We start from the raw sequence: 9,642 nt of genomic DNA, 5'->3' as shown, positions 1-9,642 counted from the left end.
ACCTTTGTTTTTGAGGGGTTCCACTCGGGCCTGTGGTAGACCCTGTTCAGTGGGAGATCTGCAGGATCGATTCTGGTGGTGAAAGAGGATGGTGAGCAGTGGAAAGATAGAGATCGAGAAATTTAATGGTCAGAGTTTTGAGTTATGGAAACTCAAGATGGAGGATCTGTTGGTGGATAAAGATTAGTGGATCGCAGTAGATCTGGGTACTAATCCAACGGCAGTGTCTGATGAAGAATGGAAGAAATTAGATCCGAAGGAAAAGAGCACAATATGATTGTTTGTCTTAGATTTAGTATTGCTGAATGTATCAGGGGAAGCAACGACTAAGGCTTTGTGGAACAAGTTAGGGACTTTATATCTATCTAAGTCTCTGGTGAATAAATAGTACCTACGGAAAAAACTGTATAACCTGAGGATGAAAAATGGAGACTCAGTGACAGAACATCTGAATGCGTTTAGTACTGTCGTAAGTCAATTATCGTTTGTTGATATCAAAATTTTAGATGAAGATATGTGCATTAGATTGTTGTGTTCTCTACTAGATTCGTGGGATAGTCTAGTTATTGTAATAGGTATCAATGCAACTGCCTTACAGTTTGATGAAATAGTCTCATCCTTGCTGATGGAGGAGATGAGACAGAAAAATATGGAGAGCCAGAATGGTGATGCCTTGTCTGTATGAGGACGGTCCAAGAACAGAAGCAAAAATAAGTCATCGAGTGGGAGATCTGCATCTCCAGGGAAACTTGTAAAGGTGGTGTGCTAGAAATGTAGAAAGGAAGGGAACTACAAAAGGGACTATAAATCTAAAGTTCCTGATAAAGGAAATGGATCTGATGATGATCCTTCTGCAGAGGCAAAAAACACCTCAGATGAAGGTGGGGATGTGTACTTGGCTTCTTCAAGTACGCATGTAGATCATGAGACATGGTTGATTGAATCAGGTGCATCCTTTCACTTCACTCCACATAGAGAGTGGTTTTGCGAGTATGAGAAATATAATGGAGGTGATGTCTTCTTAGGGGATGATAGGAAGGCTAGAATCATTGGTCGCAGAAAAGTAAAGTTTAAGTTGCAAGGTGGAAGGGTTAGAACACTTCCAGGTGTTCTGCATATTCTTGCATTGGTCGACAATCTGATTTCTATAAGCAAGCTGGATGATGCAGGTGTAAAAACAGTGTTTGAGAAAGATACCTGCAAGATGGTTTGGGGAGCACTAGTATTGATGCAGGGAGTTCGAATTAGAACTCTGTATAGGCTACAAGGTAGCACTTTTGTTTATGGGTGCAACAGTTCTATGGTTCCTGAAAGTGGAGCAGAAAATCTAGTGGTCTCTGGGGAGAAGACCGTCCTGTCACATCAAAGACTTAGACATATTGGAGAGAAGGGCCTTCAAATACTTCATGGTAAAGGTATGGTAGAAGGTATGAGTAATAGCTCTCTAGATTTTGATTTCTGTGAGAATTGTGTATATGGAAAGAAGAATCGGGTGAGTTTCTCCTATGGTGGTAAGAGAGCGAAACAAATATTAGAGCTTGTGCACAGTGATGTGTTTGGACCTATGAAGGTTCCATCACTGGGTAAGTCTATGTACTATGTATCATTTATAGATGACTTCTCAAGGAATACATGGATATATTTCCTTAAGAATAAATTTGAAATCTTTGACAGGTTTAAAGAATTTAAGGCTCTTGTGGGAAACCAGACAAAGAAGAAGATAAAGGTGCTAAGGACAGATAACGGTGGAGAGTTTTGCAGTAAGGAATTTGAAGAATTCTGTAAGAAGTGTGGTATAGCATGGCAGAAGACTACTCCATATACACCTCAGAAAAATGGAGTTGCAAAAAGAATGAACAAGATGTTGATGGAAAGGGAAAGAAGCATGCTCAATGGTGGTGGGTTAGGACAGGAATTTTGGCCAAAGGCAGTGGAGACTGGATGTTACCTGGTCAACAGATCACCTTCATCAGTGTTGGAGGATAAGACTCCACAAGAGGTATGGATTGGTAAGAAACCCTCTCTTTCACATCTGAGGGTATTTGGATGTGATGCATATGTACATGTTCCAAAGGAGAAAAGAACCAAGTTGGATAGTAAATATGAAAAGTGCATCTTTATTGGGTATAAGGATGGTTTAAAGGGCTATAAGCTTTGGAACCCAGTAACAAGGAATGTTGTGTAGAGCCGAGATGTGGTGTTCAGAGAGGTGAAATATGTGGTTAAACATGAAGTCCAACCAAAGGAACCTGAGAAAATAGAGTTTGAGTTAAACGAGGAAGAATCAAACTCTACAGCAGAGGAGGAATCAGAAGATGAAGAGCCACAAACTCTGGGTGTGAGAAGATCAGTTCGAGAAAGAAGGCATCCAGAAAGGTATAGTCCATCTGTTTTCTATTCAAATTTTTCTTTGTCTATTACTAATGATGATCCCATAACTATGAAGGAAGCAGTAGATTCAGAGGATGGAAAACTCTGGAAAGAGGCCATGGTTGATGAAATGGCATCTTTGCACAAAAATGAGGCATCGGATCTAGTGGAGTTGCTGACTGGAAGGAAACCCATTAGCAACAAATCGGTGTTCAAGAAGAAGGCAAATGCAGAATGAAAGGTGGAGAAATACAAATCTTGGTTGGTAGCAAAAGGTTATTCCCAAGTGCCAGGAATTGATTTTTGTGATATTTTTTTTCTTGTTGCCAAGGTAGCTTATATTAGATTACTTTTATCTGTTGCTGCTTCTTTTGATTTTGAGGTAGAACAGATGGATGTGAAGACAACAATTCTTCATGGGGATCTGGAAGAGGAGATCTACATGAAGCAACCTGAAGGCTTTGTAGTAAAGGGTAAGAAAGAACTGGTATGCAAGTTAAAGAAGTCTCTGTATGGGTTAAAACAGTCACCAAGGATGTGGTATCAGAAATTTGATACATTTATACGAGGACTTGGCTTCACTAGAAGCAAAGCAGATCACTGTGTGTATTTTAAATTAATTGATGACCGTGTTATTTATCTGGTCTTGTATGTGGATGATATGTTGCTGGTTGGAAATGACAAAGAAATTATCCAGGATTTGAAGACCCAGTTGTCCTCTAAATTCGACATGAAAGATCTTGGTGCTACAAACTATATTTTGGGCATGGAAATTAAAAGAGATCAGGAAAAGAGGAAGCTCTGGTTAAACTAGGGGAAGTATGTTGAGACAATATTGTAGAAGTTTAATATGCAAGATAGTAAACCGGTGTAGGTTCCTATTCTTGTAGGTGTAAAGTTATCTCTTGAACAGTGTCCCAAGACATAAGAAGAGGAAGAGGATATGTCTCGTGTTCCATATGCAAGTGCAGTCGATAGACTGATGTATGCAATTGTCTGTACTAGACCAGACAGTGCACATGCAGTGGGAGTATTGAGAAACTTTATGTCAAAACCAGGGAAGGAGCATTAGACAGTAGTGAAGCGAGTTTTCAGGTATTTGCGTGGCACTAGTGATTATGGTTTGTGCTACCAAGGAAGACTAGGATTGGACAAAGTTTTGGATATTCGTGGCTTTGTTGATGCGGACTGGGCTGGAGATCTAGATCAGAGAAGATCTACAAGTGGGTATGTGTTTAACCTATTTGGAGGTGCAGTTAGTTGGATGAGTAAGAAACAATCTGTAGTGGCACTATCAACTACAAAGGCAGAATACATGGTAGCCACTCATGCAAGCAAGGAAGCAGTTTGGTTGCAGAGATTATGTTCAAGTATGGGGTTAGTATAGGGAGCTATAAGGATAGACTGTGACAGCCAAAGTGCAATTTTCTTGGCAAAGAACCCTTCTTACCATTCAAAGACAAAGCACATTGATGTTCAGTATCACTTTGTGAGGGATATGATAGAAGACAAAAAGGTGTTGCTAGTAAAGGTGGACACTTTGAAGAATACTGTAGATGCATTGACAAAATCTGTGAGCTCTGAGAAGTTCTCTTGGTGTAGAGAGATAATGTGCATTGCAGGGCTAGATAAATGACTAAGCTCTCTTGTGGCCCCCTATGGAATGAAAACAACAAGTGGGAGAAAGGTCGGTGGGCTGAGTTGTGAATATTATTAAATCCAATGTGCCTATCTAATGGGTTGATGACCAAGATATTAGGTTGGTGAGCCAAAAACAGGTGACTTATAGGTTACTGAGTCAAGGTTTAATTTACGGCTAGTCTGCCCATGTAAATATGTTAAAATATATTTTTCGGTTAACGAGCATGGAATATATGCCTTTATAGGCTATGATACGAGAGACCTTAGATTTGTAATATGATGTAGTTATACATTTATTAATAAAATAATGGTTGGCTATAAATCAAATCCATAGTAAAGAGTAGAAGGGGAACCTACCCCTAGGAAAAAAGGGCAACAAGACTAATGTGATGTTTGGCGTTGAAAAAAGAACCCAAGCCCCACATGGCTTTAGAAGGTGCCACATGAAAAGTGAAAGCCGTGCATTTATAAAAAGTGTATGTTTTTTGTATGAGGGAATTCAAGTAGGGAATTATTTATTGGTTGGGTAGTCAATGAGTCATGGACTTAGACTTTGAAACTAACTGATGTATGGTTATTAAGTTAACCATGTCGTAGAGGATGCATCCTAGTAAGAGCGTTGGTGGCCTTGTTTATGGCTCTGGAAGTCATGGAGTGATGATGGAACTTGGTTCTTAGTAAATAGTCAATGAGTCCTATGCTTGGACTTGTAATTGGCTGGGAGCTATTTCAGATCTATTGTCCAATTAGCGAGCCCTATGCTTAGGTTATGTAACTAACTCGGAGCTATTTTAGTTTGTCTTGGAAGCGTGCCTGGAAGCCTTGAAGAGTGGTAGAGCTATAGGAGCCATGAGTTGAGACTGTTCCTCCGTAACTGTAAGGCACCCTAGAAGGTGGGCACTTTTAAGGGACCACTAGGTACGACAAAGGGTTACTAGACTTGGGTGTAGGTTGGGCAAGGATGAGCATATGGTTGGAGGCTAAGGATTCTAGTGTTGGTACCTTGGAAAGTCTTGATGTGTGATACTCGATAAACAAACTATTTCCATTGGAGTTGAAGCCCCATCTCGGAGGTGACCCGTAGTTGACAGTTTAGGAATAATGAGGTCTATGAATGGGTGGAATGTGTAAGGCTTGCAACAAATTGGATTTCTATTACAAATAAGTGTTCATGTGCCATGTGTATTGATTTATGTTTATGTGCCATGTTTTCCTGTAAATATTAGTGTGGGTTCTATATTTATGATTATTCCACTATGCAAGAAATAATTAATGTATATAATTGTTCATGCAATGTGTGGTTAAATGTTGAATCAATACATGGTACCTGTTTATGCTTAGAATGGATTCCATGGTGTTAATTGCTTGAAATTGATTACATGCATATTGAATATGTTGTTAGAGTTTGATCCATTTATGGCTTGGCCCCTCTCTAATTATTTCTGGTTACATCCATACTAGTTATGTTGCGTAGGGATTATGTAATTAATGTTAAACCTTGTTTAATTTATGTTTATTAAAGGTTAAATATGTATATATGTATATTTTCCTATGTTTGCGTTGTGCCCATATTTTACACATCAAGGTTAATTAGCAAGTATTTTCTATACAACTCATGGGTATTATGCATTATGGCATCAATTTATGCATAAATGAGGTGTTGCAATTAAATTGGTTGTTTTTCTAGGAAAACTTGGAAATGCTAAAGTTGGGTAAGTAACTCCTACCCACGTATAGTTACAATCATGGGTTGGAATGGAAAATGAAAAGGAAATTGGTATAGTTACTAGTCACTGTCAACCATTGGGTACAATTGTATCTCATTGGTAATGGAATTTAGCTAGGGTTTGATAATTGGAATCATAAATTATGTCCTTCTATAGGAATTTTTGATAAAATTTGGGTTTTGGGTGAGTAGCATTTCCTAATTCAGGGTCATGGATGTTACAATTCTGATTATAACTAAGATGCCACTACAACATAGTTCTAATTTCTGATTTTGTATCTTGATATACTTATCATCAATCTTTAACAACCCATAAGATCAGATTCATGCTTCCTTGTACCATCCATCAATCACCTTCTACAATTGTGAACTCCATGTTTTGCAAGCCTTGCTTATGTACCTCTGAAGAGGGTTATTGTACATCTCACCTCCTCCTCTTGTTAAGAGCAACTTAAGAGCATGTTTTTGTTGTTTCCCTCTAAGGTGTTTTAACTACTCCTCAATACTATAAAGTTTAACAACTGACCTTGCATTTATGACCTCCATTTTTCAAGCTCACTATCCTTCTTCAATATTGTTAACTTTGGCCTCCTGAGTTTTTGCATTATTTCTAAGAGGCCTCCTACAAGATCCTACAAATTTGTGGCTTCTTGACACATTTATAGCTCCTGCGCTCTGTCTTAGGGATCACCACTTCCATCATCCTCTTGTGTTATGGTATCTACAGATGATGAGGATTGTGCTTCACTAGGTTTTTTCTCTTCTATCAGTTCCTCCTCAACTAACATCTTTTCTTCTTAGCGTATGGAATTGACCCTACACTTTGCGATTTCACCTACTCCTTTGTCCTTAGCACCCTTTGACTGCAACAAATATTTTCCTTTACTAATTCCTCAACAGTGGCAAGTTGTTATTCTTTCCTATTGTGATTAAAAATTTTGCTTCCTTCCCCTCTAGTTCTTACCCTTGTTGGCATAATATGTAGCCTACAACCCCATTAAACTTAACTCTCTTTCAGTTAGTTATATTTTAAACCATTTAAGGTTTATCTCAACCAATCTTCCTAAGAGTCCATGGGAAACAGGTGAAACAACTTATTTTTCCTTAGAATAGCCAGCACCTTCAATTGCAACTACTTGCAAAAGACATGATCATCACTTGAAATCAAAGAAAAAATATTTTGCATGTTGGCCTTTACAATGCTTGGGTGATATTCTCTAATGTTGGTGAAGACATAATGTAGTATATGAAATCAAATTATTGCAATCTAGAGTGAACATATTGGCACACATTTTTGTTCTGGCCACTATATCCAAGATCTTGATTTTCTTACCAAAGGTAAAGTCCTCAATATCCTACAATTCTTGGAAGCTCTCCACAATCAGTTATAACACCATTCTTAGAATTGTTTTGTTGTAGGGCGAATAATAGTAGTTATGCTTATGATATCATAGAGGCAAGAAGCAATTGCAAGTCTTACCTCCTTACAAGGATATTCCATGAACTTGTGCTAGATAAAGGAAAGCATCTATGGCTTTACTTCCCAAATTAATATCCTACAATCAAATTGGGCTACTTTGGACAAGCATGTATCCAAATCCTCCAACTGAGAGTGAACATCCCCTATCTACATAAACTCTAAATTTGACCCAAGTACAAAGAGAAAATTTCCCACATCATTTTCTTTCTACAGATCACTCACATGCTGTTGCTGAAGAGAGATATGAACTCCTTTGTAGAAAGGTTTGCTAATTTATCTTGTTATTTTTTCCAGAAGAACATCACTGCCCAAAGAACCCATTAAAGTATTGCTAAATTGTTGTTTCCCTCCTACCAAGTTATTGATGGCATGTATGAGGCCTTCTAAGGCTTGGTTCCATCTAGCATCCATGAGCCAATGAACATGAAATTTTTCAAATTCCTCTTTAGAATTTTCAAGGGATATTATGCTTTCCCCTTTCCATTATTGCTAAATATGCCAACATCCATTAAAGAAAATCTTCACAATGTTCAAGGGTTTGTTTAAGAAATTCTATGGCATAATTTTTTGCTGGAAAAACACCATAGAAATTCAAGGGTTTGCTACATAAATTTTGTGGCACAATTTATTTTTGGGAAATAAAACACTAGAATTTATACAACTAGAAATCACCACTAATTAAATCAAATGCAAAATGAGAGATTAAGCTACAAATATTATTTCATTGAAGGAATTCTTTGAAGGAATTGTTTCGTGAATCTATGAGACTAAATCTCGCAAAATCCTTTAGAAAATTGTTTGTCGTAATATGGTGACAAGTCGGCTTTACTGCTATGGGTTTTGGTTATACATTGCAACCCAGAAAAATCTAGGAAAATTGGCTCCAATACTAATGCAGTATCCTTTTTAAATTTATTTTAATTTCCTAGAAATTATTCTATGAAATTTCTTCAAGGGAAGCACATAATAATTCTTGCCAAGGATTTGATTGATTTAAAATCAATAATTGCAAAGTGTACAGACAAATTCACTATGAAACCACAACTATTTATTTATTTATTATTAAGAAGCAAATCACATCAAAATTCATAGGAACCTAACAAATAGATAATTTAGAGAAATTTTCTCTCTCTAGATTCCTCGATTTTCAATTATGTGTTGCTTCATCCTTCTCACCATTGCTCCAAAATCTCAATTTTTCTAAGCATCAATGAGGAATCTGATCAATCACTCCTCATTGAGTGGCTATGGTATATCTCTCAATACCAAAGTCTCTCTTTACTAGATCAACTAGGTTGGATCACTGACCATCAAAACTAACCCTCTACATAATGTGGGCTCTCACCTTAACAAGCTCGAAAATGAATGACCATCAAACTAATCCTCTACATAATGTGGGCTCTTACCCTATAAGCTCCAAGATGAATGCACACACGAGTGAGCTCTCATCTCCTTTGATAGTCATGGACTATCATAATACTATAGGTCATTCAAATATCATGGGTCATTTTCTTCTTTTATTAGAGTGACTTATAATACTTATTTTTAGTTAGTCACTTTTAATTAATTAATTCTCCCATAATCCATAATTAATTTTAATTTGTAACCAGGCTACTAAAATATTTTCATTTCTCAATATTAAAAAAAGAAATTATGAATTTACAACTCCATATAATATATAAAAATATAAAAACCCAAATCCTCCTACATTTGTTTACTAATTTGAAATAATTAAAATTTGAAAACTCAAATGCATATTTTTTTATTTTCATTATATTTTTTTTATAAACTTGGTAAGATTATATCTTCATCATGTCTAACTTCTCGCCTGGATTGGGGATAGCACAAGATAGATTTGAATCGAAGACTTTTGGTTGGTGAAATTTCGTTTCCACGGCCATTGCCAATTAAGCTACCCCAAAGAATCATTTTTATTATATTTTAGAATAAAAACTATTTAACAAATTTATATATTATATTGAAAAATGTTTAATCATAATAGTAATTATTTAGTATTGAATTTCTTCTATATCCAAATTTTCATATTACAAATGTTAATATATATTTTGTAACATTTTGGCTAGTGAACAAAATAACACATTAAAGATCGAAACATCATTGAGTTAGGGAGGTTGGATTACTATTAATAAGCATTGATTTTAGTATAATATATATGAACTATAAAATTTATATAAATTTTACATTCCAATAAATAAATAATTAAATAAATATATTTTCGAATAATAATGAAATAGAAATACGGTCAAAATATTTTACGTGATCGTTAAGGTTCTTTGTAAAAAAACATTTCTTGTAAAATTTTCATTCGATAAAGCGAGCTATATTCGCAGGGATTCTAAATTCAATATTTAGGGGAAGCCCCAAAGAAAGATTAACGACGTGGCTCATGAGTTGCATGAGGAAG

Source organism: Pinus tabuliformis, chromosome 1_2 (genome assembly GCF_031772625.1).
Source record: "Pinus tabuliformis cultivar Carrire ecotype Pingquan chromosome 1_2, CPIR1, whole genome shotgun sequence".
Lineage (NCBI taxonomy): Eukaryota > Viridiplantae > Streptophyta > Pinopsida > Pinales > Pinaceae > Pinus > Pinus tabuliformis.
The sequence above is the reverse complement of the archived record's forward strand: the minus strand, read 5'-3'. Positions refer to the sequence as shown.